Source organism: Lactuca saligna, chromosome 4, assembly GCF_052625555.1.
Source record: "Lactuca saligna cultivar CGN05327 chromosome 4, ASM5262555v1, whole genome shotgun sequence".
Lineage (NCBI taxonomy): Eukaryota > Viridiplantae > Streptophyta > Magnoliopsida > Asterales > Asteraceae > Lactuca > Lactuca saligna.
The window spans coordinates 15,059,214-15,074,468 of record NC_136420.1 but is presented as its reverse complement, the minus strand read 5'-3'; the positions used below and the strand labels follow the sequence as shown (position 1 = coordinate 15,074,468).

The window sequence follows — 15,255 nt, the reverse complement described above, 5'->3', positions numbered from 1 at the left end:
TATATATATATATATATATATATATATAGAGAGAGAGAGAGAGAGAGAAAAGATCAAATGAGAACTACTAAAGGTTAAAAACTACTTAAGAACCCTTTTAAGGGTATTTTTCTCTAGATACATTCCTAACATTGCGACCATTAAACTAAATCTTAGATCATACATTGAAATTTCAAAAAAAATTTCAAACTCCTTGAAACTTTTTCAAACTGTCTCATCTCCTTCTAAATTTCTTATGAAACTTCAAGAACTATAAAAGTAACACCACCTCTACCACCTATTGCCACCACTTACCACCACCACCTACTGGTGCAACCTGCCAGAGCCACCTACAACTATTACCTCCTTTCGTCTCCGTAATTTTATCACTACTTCTAGCATCGACCAAACTCACCACCACCAACTCTAGTCTCTCATATTTGAAGCCAAATGTCACATCCACTACCGACCACTGTCCTCGTCTCCTTTTGATGAACTTCTACTAGCCGCCGATGACTTCTCCGACTGAAACACTAGCGCTGTTGTGGACAAAAAGTTTTGACCACTACTTAATGAAAAACTCTTTTGCATCTACATATCTATGCCCACTTCCAATCATCACCTATATAAAACCATAACATCACCTTTGCTCATCGTCCAAAAGCACCAGATCTATCATATCTTCATTTAGATCTAAAGCTCCAGTTTAGATCTACGATTTTCACCACTAATGACCTCCAGGTTTTCAAGATGTGGTTCCTTGTTCTTTAGTTGACACTCCTGGTTTTGTGTTCTTCATCTCAAAGACACCAGAAAGTCACCAACCGCCATTAAACTTTTAGATCTGAATTCAAAGTAGCACAAATTTCTTAGATCTGGTATGATTTGATGTGTTTGATGCAATTCTAGGCATATATCTGGTGTATACGAAGCATTTCATGGTGGCTAGCGGTGGTTCCACCATTTCGTTAGATCTATTCCAACATAACTGCCTCCTTGCCTCAGTCCGTTGGAAAGGTCACCAAGCACCATTAACCTTTCAGATCTAAAGGGAAAGACACACCAATTTCTTAGATGTGATCAAATCTGGTGTGTTTGTTGCAATTCAGGCATATAGATATGGTGTATACGAAGAATTTCAAAGTGGCTAGCGGTGGTTCCACCACCGCATCAGATCTACTTCAGATATGATTTATATGGTCATTATAGATCTTGTATGTGTGGTGCACACAAGGTGTTTGATGAAATGCTTCAAAAAAATTAAGTATGTTTTAAGCTGTGAATGTGTGTTTTTTATGTACTAATTTGTAAATATGTAAGTTATAAAGTTATGAATTTTTATTTTTTTGAAGCATTAAGTTATGAATAGTGTCTGAAATATTGAATTAAACTGTTAATTAGTGTTTAAATTGATGTATTAAACTATGAATTCTTATTTTGTTTTTTCAAGATCTGATTTTTAAAGGAAAGATGTTGGCGGTATTGCAACCGGTGGTTGGTGGTTGCGATGGTTGATAACAGTGTATGGTAGTTAGTTGTGTTGATGATGCTACTGGTGGTTGAGTAAGGATATGTTATATTTCTCATTCATATTCTTCGTTGATCTCAGATAAGTTGTCATCTTTTATGATCCATGTATATGTTTTTCTTTTAATGTTTGCTTTTGAAATATGAGATAATTTATGTATGTATTAAACTGAGAATGAATGAGTTGTTTAATACACTGAAATATGATATTATAATTGTAAATGAGTTGTGAATGTATTGTTTAAAACTATTAATTTTGTGTATTAAGCTGTAAATCTTATTCACGACTTAATATATTAAATTCATAATTTATTACACGGAAATGCCTCTATATATTAACGTATAAATGTAAGTTTTAATTTGAAAATATGGATGTGAATATATATATTTTTTTATTAAATTATGAATTTATTGTATTAAACTATGAATTTTATCTATTAAACTATGAATTGTCTGTATTAAGATTTTAAGTTGATAATATGAATATGAATTTATATTTTTTTTTTGTGTATTAAACTATGAATTTATTGTAATAAGTTGTGAATTTTATGTATTAAGCTAAGATTTTTGTGTTTTAAACTTTGAATTATCTAGATTAAGCTATAATTTTTTTTTATTTAAATTGTGAGATGACTATATTAAACTGTGAATTATGAGTAATAAACTTTAATTTTTGTGTTTAAAAATAAGAATTGACTGCATTAAAGTATGAATTTTCTATTTAAACTGTTATTTCAAATAAGTTATCATCTTTTATGATCTATGTATATGTTTTTCTTTTGATGTTTGTGTATGAAATATGAGACAATTTATGTATGTGTTAAACAGTGAATGAAGGAGTTGTTTAATACACTGAAATATGAGATTATACTTGTAAATGAGTTGTAAATGTAGTATATAAAATTGTTAATTTTATGTATTAAGTTGTGAATATTATTCATGACTTAATATTTTAAATTCACAATTTAATACAAAGAAACACCTCCATATATTAACTTATAATTGTAAGTTTTAATTTGAAAATATGGATGTGAATATATATATATATATATTGTATTAAATTGTGAATTTATTGTATTAAACTGTGAATTTTGTATATTAAACTATGAATTGACTATATTAAAAGTTTTAAGTTGATAATATAGTTATGACTTTATAATTTTTGTGCAATAAACTGTGAATTGAGTATATTAAACTGTGAACTTTGAGTAACAAATTGTGATTTTGTGTTTAAAAATATGAATTAACTGAATTAAACTGTGAATTTTTTTGTTGAAACTATGAATTGACTATATTTTGTTGTGATTTGTTTTATAATTTGTGTTAAAATATGAATGATTTATATATAATCTTTTTTGTTAATTTTCTTCAGAATATATTTATTTTTTATGTTGTATAAGTATGTAAGAATGCACTAGTTTTTATGATAGTTTTGCATTAAATTCAAAATGAGTGAATTAAATGGTTTTATTAGACTGTGAATATAGTATTTAAGTTGCTAATGCATGACTTTGTTTACATATCTAATTTAGAAGAAATGATTGTTGCGATGCTAGTACAAGTGGTTGGTGGCAGTGTGTGGTGGTGGTAGTAGTAGAGTTTGGGTTTTTGATTTCTTTGAGTTTGTGAATTATTGTAAAATTATTTGTATTAAGTTGTGAATTCTATGCATTAAACTATAAATGAACTGTATTGGGCTGAGGAGCTTAATTTAATAACAGGGACTTAAACTGCCAAATGTGTGGCTATAAGAGATTAATTTAAAAACAGGGACTTAAACTCTCAAATGTGTGATAGTTGAGTATTGGGCTGAGGAGCTTCTTGGACTAGGCATAGATGAAACATAATTTCGGCCCTAAGGCCCTATTCCAGAAGCTTCTTTGGATAGCTTAAGGCCTAAGATGTGTCCATTAGGGTTTTTGACTGAAACCCAAGCAGCTCCAGTATAAATAAGACCCTTAGGCTCCAGAATTTGGCTACCCTCTTCCCAACAGTACAAGAGCCGAATTCAAGAGCCTTCAACCTCTCTCCAAAATCATTCTTTTGCTATTGGTGTTTGTAAGCCATTAGAGGAGTGACACTTGTAACTCTAAGTTTCAAAGACAAGAAGATTCAAGCAAGCAACAAGAGGTAATCATCTAGATCTGATTTGTCACATTAATTTTGAATTATACTCATTAGATCTAGGGTTTGAAAGTCTTGGATAAGTGCATGTACAATTAGAGAAACCTAGATCCAAGCATTAGGGTTTGCATTACCACATATGATGTTCTTTTGGCTCACACCCATCGGTGGTATCAGAGCTTTGTTTGGTTTCTATTGTATTGATGCCTTGTTTATTCATTCATACATTAAAATCGATTTTTTGGGCTAACTGTCTGATGAACTCGACGAGTTCCATGAGGAATTTGACGAGTTGGATGAACTCGACGAGTTCCAATTGGACTCGACGAGTTTAGTTGTTAGACAGAAAGATTTTCGTGATTGCTTGATGTTTTGCATAAGGATACTTACCTAAATCGTTTTAGACTAAAAAAATCTGAATTTTATTACTATTTTGTCAATATCCTTAACAAAATAAGAGATAATTACCAATTGTTTGAATAATAAATTCCTTATTTGATAATATTTGATTATTTGAATTTATTTGGTGAATTATCTTGTAAATAATCTTGATTAGGTCAAATTTAGATAATCATTAAATTAGTTGTTTAATTTAAAATTATTTGCTATTTGAACCTTTGTGTTTTGAAAAGTTCAAAACTTGTCCTCAAGTTTTAAAATTTAAATTTTATGATTAAAATGTTTAATTTGAACTATTTAAATTTCAAACCCTAGAATTTTACAAGTTTAAAATTCAACCTTATACTTTATAGTATTATAAGATTAATATATATATATATATATATATATATATATATATATATATATATATATATATATATATATATATATGTATATGTATAGCTTAAAATGCTAGTCTTACCGTTAGTAGGTCTCATTCACAAAGCCAATCTGGGGGGGGGGGGGGGGGGTATAAGGTTATGACCTATAAAATGGCCATTTAATAGGTGTCCACTCTCTCCCACCGCTTCCTTGATTGGTGGAGGGTCGTTAGCCGAACGGGTAGGATAAGGCAACCCTGTCTCATTAATAAGTATAATGAATTATAAAAGCAACTAAATGTTTTTATAAAATTCACAATCTTTGTTACTTTAGTCAAAAGTGAATTGATGCATTTCCATGAAATTACAATTTGTACCCTTGCTAAGACGTTAGTGGAGCGTGTGTGGTTAACCGACACACTAATTGGGCTCTAAGCAAAGGTGGCAAAGGGTGACTCATTGTTTGTCATAGTTCGATTAAGCATGTATGGTTAACCGGCACATCGAATAGGTTATTGTACCAATGAGGGCACCATGTACATTTGCATGGTTATTCACACCCGCTTTGTGATCCTTGGCATCCCAATCACAAACTAGAGGGGTATATCGAGATTTAAACATGCCATTGAAAAGTTCAATGAATCTCAAAATATCTATGAGTTTTCAATACATTTAAAACTTAATCACTTTTTCCTTTTTCATGATGGAGAATTAGTGAATCGTCATTCACTTACCTTCAAATTATTTGCATGTTAGATTACGACATCCCTTTTCTAACGTGTAAATAATGTTGTTGGATCCTAGCCCTAATTTCTCATTTTGGTGTTTAATTAGGGATTCATTTATAATCAAACGTTGTTCTTTTCCTTTTCAGATGTCGAACATGAACTGCAACAACGCTTCCGGCTCGAATCCTCTGGCTCATTTTCACTCATGAACTTGTGTGGGAGGGTGATATTTGACGGAAACAATTTCAATGATTGGATCCGTAACATAAGAATGGTCACCCGTTACGAGGACAAAGAGTAAGTCCTTGACAAGGAGCTGAAGGAGATCGACATGAACAATGCCACGAAATTCCATTGCATCATGCTAGCAACAATGACTTCCGAACTCCAAAAGTCCTATGAGGACGTGTATCCCTATGAGATGCATCAAGACTTGGTGGATCGTTACCACCAAAGTGCGAGGCAAGAAAGGTACAAGATCATCACTTCGATGATCACTACCCGAATGGGTAATGGAGAGTCCCTTACCGCCCATCTGCAAAAGATGCAGAGATATGTTGATCGCCTGCTAAAGTTGAATGTTAACTTTGATAAAGAGCTGGCGATTGACATCATCCTTCACTCCATGCCTCCCTGCTACAACCAGTTCCGCATGACCTATCACATGAATAAGGAAGAGTTCACTTTGAGCAAGCTTCAAGGCTTGCTAAGGACTGCTGAGAGCAATCTCAAAGATAAGTCTGTTGCATCAACTCCCGCTCCAATTGGTGCCCCTGTTTTGGCAATTGGGCAAAGGAAGGGTAAGAAGAGGAAGGCTCCCTCAAAGAGCAATCACGAGGGAAAGTCCCAAGATGGTACCTCTTATATTGGAACCAAACTTAGTTTCTCTAAACCCAAATCAAACCCCAAGGAGGCAGAGTCCCACCACTGCCACAAGACAGGGCATTGGAAGAGAAGTTGCCCAAAATATCTGCAAGAAATAAAGGATGGGAAGATCAAGCCATCCTACGCAGGTATTTACACAATTAAATTTAATGATTCATCACATTCCATTTCTTGGGTACTTAATACAGGATGTATTTTTCACATTTGTTCTGATTTGTAGGGCCTAAGAAGAGATAGGGATATGGAGCATGGGAAGATAAATTTAATCATGGGGAACAGAAGATCGTCGACTGTTACCAAGATCGAAGTTTACTCTTTAATGCTCTGTAGTGGATTATGATTAGATTTAAACAATTGTTGCTATCTGCCAAATATGGCAAGAAACATCATTTCATTTCATGGTTTATATAGACAATGTTTTAGATATTCATTTGATAATGAAAACGGTTCTATTAATGCTTATCTTAATGGTGTCTTTTATTTTGAAGCATTGCCTTGTAATGGAATATATGAAACTGTGATGGTTGTATATAATTTAGGAAATGATGTGTTGTGTATTGATTCATCCAATGGTTTGGATAAAGCATGTTGTGGCATTGTCGTCTTGGACATGTCATTAAAAAACGTATAACCCAACTCCTAAAGGATGGAGTGTTAGACTCATTCGACCTTAGGGACGATGATGTGTGCGAGTCTTGTTTACTTGGAAAGATGACAAAGTCACCCTTCACTGGAACTTGTGAAAGGGGTGAGGGTTTATTGGATCTCATACTCACCAATGTGTTTGGGCCCTTTAGATCCACCACAAAGGATGCGAGCCGCTTCTATGTGACTTTTACTGATGATTATCCCAGATATGGGTATATCTACTTAATCAGGAACAAGTTAGAAACCTTTGAAAAGTTCAAAGAGTTTAAACAAGAACTGGAGAATCAGTTGGGTAGGTAAATCAAGATGCTTCGATACGATCAAGGAGGAGAGCACCTAAGTCTTGAATTCCACGACTATCTCAAGGAATGTGGAATTGTTTTGCAATTGACGCCACTTAGGACACCACAGTTGAACAGTGTGGCTAAGAGGCATAATCGAACCTTATTGGACATGGTTCATTCCATGATGAGTCGTGCTTCACTACCTATCTCATTCTGGGGGTATGCCTTAGAGACTGCCGCCCATATCCTTAACTTAGTCCTTACGAAGAAGGTTTCCAAAACACCTCATGAGATGTGGATAGGGAAAGCTCCCTCGTTGGCACATGTCAAGGTTTGGGATTGCGAGGCTTTCGTAAGATGAGAAACTCACGACAAGCTCGAACCTCACAGTGAGCGGTGTATTTTCATCGGCTACCCGCAGAAGTCCTTTAGATATATCTTCTATAGACCGAGTGCCAATGTTGTCTTCTTTGCGAGGAGAGGGGTTTTCCGAGAGCGAGAAATCATAAGAAAAGGGGATAGTGGGAGGCAAATTGATCTTGAAGAGCTTTAAGAGTCGAGCGATGAAGCAACCTATAACACTGGTGCTCAACCCGAGGAGGAAACTCTGGTTGAACCGATTGACGAGTCCTTACCTCTTAGACGTTCCGATAGAGTTAGGGTTCAACCCTAGTTTTATGGTTTTCATATTACTACCGAAGGGGATACATTCATTAGTGATAGTACACTAGTGAATTTGGATGGACCTAACAGTTATAAGGAAGCCATTCCAGGCACGAAGTTTGCGAAGTGAAAAGAGGCAATGCACATCCAGATTCATTCCATATATGATAACCAAGTTCAGAATTTGGTTGACCATGTATCGGGATGTAAGACTGTCGGGTGCAAGTGGATCTTCAATAAAAAGACCGACATGGATGGGAATGTGCACACATATAAGGCGCAGTTGGTCGCGAAGGGCTCACTCAAACTCCCGGAGTTGACTATGATGAAACATTCTCACCAGTTGCAAAAATAAAGTCTATTAGGGTGATGTTATCCATTTTCACATTTCATGACTAAGAAATATGGCATATGGATGTCAAAACCGATTTCCTTAATGGGAAGTTGGCTGAGGTTGTTTACATGGCTCAGCCAGAGGGTTTTGTTAATGCGAAACATCCCAATAGATTGTGCAAGCTTGAGAAGTCCATTTATGGACTCAAGCAAGCGTCTCGCAGATAGAATCTTTATTTCGATGAGAAAGTCAAAGAGTTTGGTTTTCTACGAAGTGAGGATGAATCATGTGTATATTTCAAAGCCAATGGGAGTATAATAAGCTTCCTCATATTGTATGTCGATGACATACTACTCATAGGAAACGACATCCCGACACTGCAGGAGGTCAAGTCCTGGCTCGGGAAGTGCTTCACTATGAAGGACCTCGGAGAGGCTTCCTATATTTTGGGAATAAGGATAATGAGAGACAAATTTAAGAGACTAATAGGACTTAGTCAGAATACTTACTTGGACAATGTACTAAAGCGTTTTAGTATGGAGAATTCAAAGAAGGGGGAGTTATCGATCCAAAGTAATGCCAAGTTGAGTAAGACTTAAAGCCCGAGTACCGAACTCGAGATAGCAGAAATGAGCCGAGTACCATACGCTTCCGCAGTTGGCTCGATTATGTACACTATGACTTGTACTCGCCCTGATGTGGCCTTCACTCTGATCATGGTCAGCAGATATCAAGGGAACCCTAGCAAAACACATTGGACCGCAGTCAAGAATATTCTTAAGTACCTTCGGAGGACCAATGAATGGTTTCTAGTCCTTGGTGGAAGTGATGACATAAAGGTACGAGGGTACAGTGATGCTATTTTTCAGACTGACAGGGAAAACTACCGTTTGCAGTCGAGCTGGGTCTTTACCCTTAATGGAGGAGAAGTGACTCAGAAAAGTTCCAAGCAGGAGAGCGTAGCTAATTCAATGTGCGAATCAGAATACATTGCAGCGAGCGAAGCATCAAAGGAGGAAATATGGTTATAGAACTTCATTGTAGACCTTGGAGTTGTGCCAGCCATAAAAGAGCCCATAAAAATTTTCTGTGATAATGAATGAGTGGTTACCTTGACCAAGGAACCAAAGGATCACGGTAGATCTCGACATATCGATAGAAAATATCACTTTATTTGACATCAGGTGGAAGAAGGACTCCTCGGATTAAAGAGGGTACCATCAAAAGATAACCCAGTAGATCCGCTTACGAAGGGACTGAGCAGGGTTAAGCACTTGCAGCATGCTAGGAGCATCGAGCTGAAGGACGATATTAGTTTAGATTAAATAATTTAGAAACGTGTAATAGATAAACTGTAAATAACATTTGATTATTAAATAAAAGAGTATTATTTATTAGTAATGTTACTGTCTTATGTTAATTGTTTACCTATTGTTTCACTTTGCATGTTTTGACTTCCTGAATAATGAGATTATTTGAACCGTCCACAGTTGTTCATTTGTTGGAAGTATGTATGAAAGAAGACTGTCATGAATTGGTGTGTAGATTGTCTAAAGTGTATTAGAATTAGCAAAGGTATGCTACAACGTTCATGAATGCTTATGAGTTTGATTTGAGCATTGGAATAAATCCATGATTGATGGAATCACTTCATGGAATTTATCTCGAGTGATCGCAAGATGATAATATCATGTGGTCTTAAAACCTAGATATATGATTTATTGTTTTCTAGTTGATTGTGCACTAATAATGCGTAAACGCATCAGTAACTTGATGTTATAAAACACATTGTTGTGTATGATTTAATTAGTGAATAGTAAATGCATATAAGTCGAAGTTTATTTGTTCCTTTTATCCTAAGAGGGTAAAAGCGACATCAGGGCTCTCAATGACTTGGTTTGACTTATGTGTCGGGCCCAGTCAGGACTGACTTGATGTGTTCAATTAAGTTCTATGTCAAACGAATCAGAGATTAAGAAATAAACTGCTGGACAATAAGTATGACAATATCTAGAACAGAGGATCCTACGATCCCTTATCTGAAGGACAGGTTACTGATAAGATCAGAGTTTGATAGCGTCTTTGAGAGCTACGATTGCTAATCGGTTTATACTTACATTTGTAGTTTCTAGACTTATCCAAGTTGGAGACTATTGGATTAGTGTCTAAGCTCGTAACTATATTTGGTAAGTACTTGACCCGGTTGTGCATAGTCCTTTTGGGTTGCCTTCACCAAAGCAACATGATAGGATGATTTATGAATAAAGAGGTTATTATGATTTTTTATTATGTTATATGAATAGTATATTAATGGTTAAATAATATAATTAAATTAATATTAGACAAGGATTAATTAAGAAATTAATTATGTGATTAATTTAATAACGGGGACTTAAATTGTCAAATGTGTGATAGTTGAGTATTGGGCTGAGGAGCCTTTTGGACTAGGGATGGACAAAATTAGGATGTGTCCATCCATAATTTCGGCCCTAAGGTCATATTCCAGAACCTTCCTTGGATAGCTTAAGGCCTAAGCTGTGTCTATTAGGGTTTTTGACTGAAACCCTAGTAGCTCTAGTATAAATAGGACCCTTAGGCTCCAGAATTCGGCTACCCTATTCCCAACAGTACAAGAGCCGAATTCAAGAGCCTTCAACCTCTCTCCAAAATCATTCTTTTTGCTATTGGTGTTTGTAAGCCATTAGAGGAGTGACATTTGTGACTCTACGCTTTAAAGACAAGAATATTCTAGCAAGCAACAAAAGGTAATTATCTAGATCTGATTTGTCACATCAATTTCAAATTATACTCATTAGATCTAGGGTTTGAAAGTCTTGGATGAATGCATGTATAATTAGAGAAAATCTAGATCCAAGCATTAGGGTTTGTATGAGCACATAGGATGTTATTTTGGCTCAAACCCATCAGTTTTAACGAAGTTATCCCTCCGAAACGCTTTTTATATACGTTATGGCCAAAGAAGGTTGCAGTTTTGATAATTTTGCAACTTTAATTTCATTTAACTTTTCGGGGAAAATGACTCAGGAGGGTAACCAACTGTTAAGTGTGTTCTCATTTGGTTTTTTTTTTTTTTTTTTTTTTTTTTTTTTTGTACTCAGTATACCATCAAATTTATTGTTTGTGTTCAACATAACCTTTTGACCGGCTATCACAGGTCAAAAACCGGTGAAAAGAGTTATAATGAACACAAACAACAAGTTCTATGATATATTAAGTACAAAAAAAGAAAAGAGGCCAAATTAAAACAAAAATTATCCTCAATAGTCATTTTCCCTATTGTCTTGCACATGTTACATAGTGTTGTATCTTAAATTCCATAAATTACTGTCAGCCCTATCATGTTACATAGTCTATATAGAATGATATCTTGAAAATAGTAAGTGTATTAATTAAATTATAAATGTTGGAGTTTGGGGGCCAAAATTTTCTATATAAGGTCGCCCATGTATTTTCCAGGAACTCATCAACAATCTTGTAAAGAAGTGGGTTTAATTAAGGTCGCGGCATTAATAGAAAGATGGCTCTATCCGGAAAATTAATTGGTCATGTAGAGATTAGTAAAAAGGGAGATGTCTTCCATGATCTCTTTAGGCACAACCCACATCAGATTGTTGCGATATCCCCTGATAAGGTCCATGACTGTGAACTGCATGCTGGTGAGAGGGGGGTCGTTGGATCGACAATCTGTTGGCACTACACTCATGGTACGTAATATGACAAATACTATTTCTTTTTATCTATTCATACATACTTGTTTCCTCAAGAATCTAGGGTCTTTGATAGATTTAGATTTGTATAGTAAATCATCATCAGTTCAATACTTTGATTTAATTCTTTGTATTTCTGCATGAACAACAGAGGGAAAGAAGAAAACTTCTAAGCAGATAATTGAAGCAGTGAATGAGGAAAACCACATGATTGTGTTTAAGATTATTGGAGGAGATCTTGTGGAGGAGATATACAAGACCTTTACAATCATCTTGCATGTTGAACAGAAGGGTGATGGACAGGTCGCGACTTGGACCTTTGAGTTTGAGAAGCCAGATATAAGTACCCCCTATCCAACTTCTTTGATGGACTACCTTTGCAATCTCGTGAAGGACTTGGATGCCCATAGCAGCACTAAGTAGTTCTGCAATATTTCTAATTTATCAAAGAAGGTAATCAATGGAAGTTCTAGATGTGTGTTTATCCCATTCAAAGAATAAATTAAGATGGTGAATAAAGATTCAGACATGCTCGTGTAGTTAGTATTTATGAACCTTTGCGATTTGGTGTGATATTATGATATATTCATGTATGATTACTCTCCTTTCTCAGTGATTTTTGTTGTTAGACTGTTTTTCGATCCCCAAAACAAATCGTTAGATATAACGATCGATCTCTAAACCTACACATGTCATGACCTTTCTATGAACTGGAAAAAAGCATCTTTAATCCAATTATACGCTACATGTTAGAAGAATCTGAGCTAAGAAATATAGCATCTTTTGAAGAATATCCGAAAGTGGGTAGCCTTTGACTTTTCAGGGATCTATTTAAATATTTAATCATAACAACGAATCAAATATTAGAATTTTTTTATATCAAATCTCTAGTTATTTTTTACGTAAGTCAATCTTGTTATTTCCATATATTCATGTTTTTCTCCTTTATTTTCTCGATCTATGCAATTAATAATCTTATTTGATTTATCCACTGAAATATTTATGTAATGAGAATTATGCACTTTATTTAAATTTATAGTCATTGCAGCAGAAAAATCAGGGATTTGTTTCCATTTTTCAAAACTGCATTGGCATGCGAGAAAAATAATACACGAAAACTGATATATGGTCTTGGACGTGTTAAAAACTTATTTGAATCTTTATCATTGTCTCTGAATTTGTCCCGTAAAGTGTGAGAATTTGCATTTGGGTCTTGGCCTCTTAATGTGTTATCTAAATTGTCGTCATACGACAGGGCTTTTGGGTAATTGGAAGTCTCCTGTCTTTTATGTTACTGTATTTCTTTTTTTGAAAAGCTGTAACAGTACCAAAGTAAAGGAATACACGAATACTATATATGGTCTTGTAGAGTCATCTTCTACGAAAACCTTTTCGTTGGATTCTTACTTTTTGGGGATGAAAAAGTTGTAGCGATACTAGAAGATTACTAAGGAGATTTTAGGTTCCGACGCATGCCGTCTCATCATGAAATTGCACGATATGAATCCGCATTGTTGATGCACAATCTTCAAAATCATGGATTCACCATGCTTCAAAAAGCCAGCTCCGAAAACCCCCTAATCCCTATTCGAAAAATTCACTAGGGATATATAAAGTGATTAAGGATTTGACTATACATGGATTGGAGAGCTTGTATTTAAGTTAGATTAAGAACATATAATATAATGGGCCTTTGGAGGCCATTTATGATAGGGGTTGGCTAAAAAGACACTCTATTTTACCATTTAGACAACCCTAATTAATATACTTAACCTAGATGAGATGTGGAAGCTTTGAAGGAGAGCTTGTATGTAAGGCATTTTAGTCGGATTAAGTACATACATTATGTGATGATAGACATCATTTAGAGATGACTATTCTTCATGGAAATTATATATATATATAAAAAGAGAGAAGGTTATTTTCAAATGTTTTTACTATCTATTGTGTTCATATAAAATTGATTTTGGATCAATTATTTTAGTTATTTTAAGAAAATAATGAATACATATTAAATGCTGAAGATTTAATTAATTATATTTTTAACATGTAATAAACATTAATTACATTTTTGAAATAAATAAAATGATTGGTTCAGAATTAATTATACAAAAACGTAATAATTTGAACACAATCATCTAACCCTAATTACATGCAAAGTGGAAACATGCTTGAATTCAATCTAGGTAACAACAAAATTCAACTACTTTTTGAGACTTTGACTAAATAAAAGAAACGTGGCATACTTAATTATATATTTTTTTGCTAGAAATAAAGTGATAAAGGATTTCACTATACATGGAGCAATGGTTAGATCATATACCGACTTATTTGTATTCTTATTATACGATAATCATAAAAATGGTGTGCGTTTCCTCTTTTTCGCATTGGTATAATTGCCAACAAGATTATAACCTGCGTTAAACGCGGGAGAACATATAAAAAAGACATACAAATGTTTAGAGCTATTGCATAATAATTATTACAAAAAGTTATAGTTATTGGTATTATTGAAATATCCAAAAGATACATTGAAATCTATAAATATTTATAATCATTGAAGGATCTATTTGTACACAATATTTTTTGTTTTATTAGTTGAACAACATTCTTCATCGCATATAAATACTTTCAAAATCATAGATAATTACATTAGTGTAATTTAACGAAAGATTGATAAGTAAAACGTTAGGGACAAGATATTTAGCTTTTTTCTTTTCTTGAAGAAGATGAATCGTCACTTGAGTCTATCATTTTGTTTTAGTGTTAATGTTGCTGATAAAAGTTAAATATAAATATGTAGGCATATTGATAAGTTTTATTATTTTATATAACGAAAATAATAATTATAATGGAACAATATTATCTAAAAAATAAATGTTTGAAATATTTTTAGAGGGAAAAAATCAGAATCATTAAAAAAATTTATATAAAGAAAATACAAATTTAAATTTGGTGAAATTATGTATAAAATTATTGACGAATATTATTTTGGAGAGACTTGTATTTTGTAAGGTATAATTATGACAAAATTCGAAATATGTATATTTGTTGTGTAAAATTACAAAATTTATTATTACTATATAAAGATAAAAGAAAGTAGGTTGGTATGTTATACAAAATAAACAAATTTAATGGGGAACAACATTATCTAAAAATAAATGCTTAAAATATTTTGGATAGAAAATCGGGTCATCGGGATCACTGTAAAAATTTATATATGGAAAATAAAATTTTAAATTGGGTTTGAAATTGTGGATTAAGTTAATGAAGAATAAATTGACAAGTTACGATTGAATTCAATTTTGAAAACTTTAAATTTGATAAAGGAAATGCGTAAGTTATCAAAAATAAATTTTTTTATGGATATAAGAAAAATAAATTTTAAATTTGATATAGGAACACTTAAGAAATAAATGCTTGAAATATTTTTGGAGGGAAAAAATCGAGATCGTTAAAAACGTTTATATAAGGGAAATACAAATTTAAATTGGGTGAAATTATAGATTAAATTAATGACGATTAAATTGGTAGATTATAATCGGATTCCGATTTTGAATTTGATAATGGAAATTTGTAAGTCTTTAAAATATA

The 15,255-nt window shown here is 33.5% G+C and overlaps 1 pseudogene across 1 annotated transcript; it reads left to right on the top strand.

Annotated features, from left to right (window-relative positions):
- The first annotated feature begins 11,407 nt into the window (after positions 1 to 11,407).
- Positions 11,408 to 12,273, top strand: LOC145041285 (kirola-like; annotated as a pseudogene). The gene is made up of 2 exons (XR_013680018.1): positions 11,408 to 11,658; positions 11,813 to 12,273. The product of XR_013680018.1 is annotated as a kirola-like (transcript).
- The last annotated feature ends 2,982 nt before the right edge of the window (positions 12,274 to 15,255 follow it).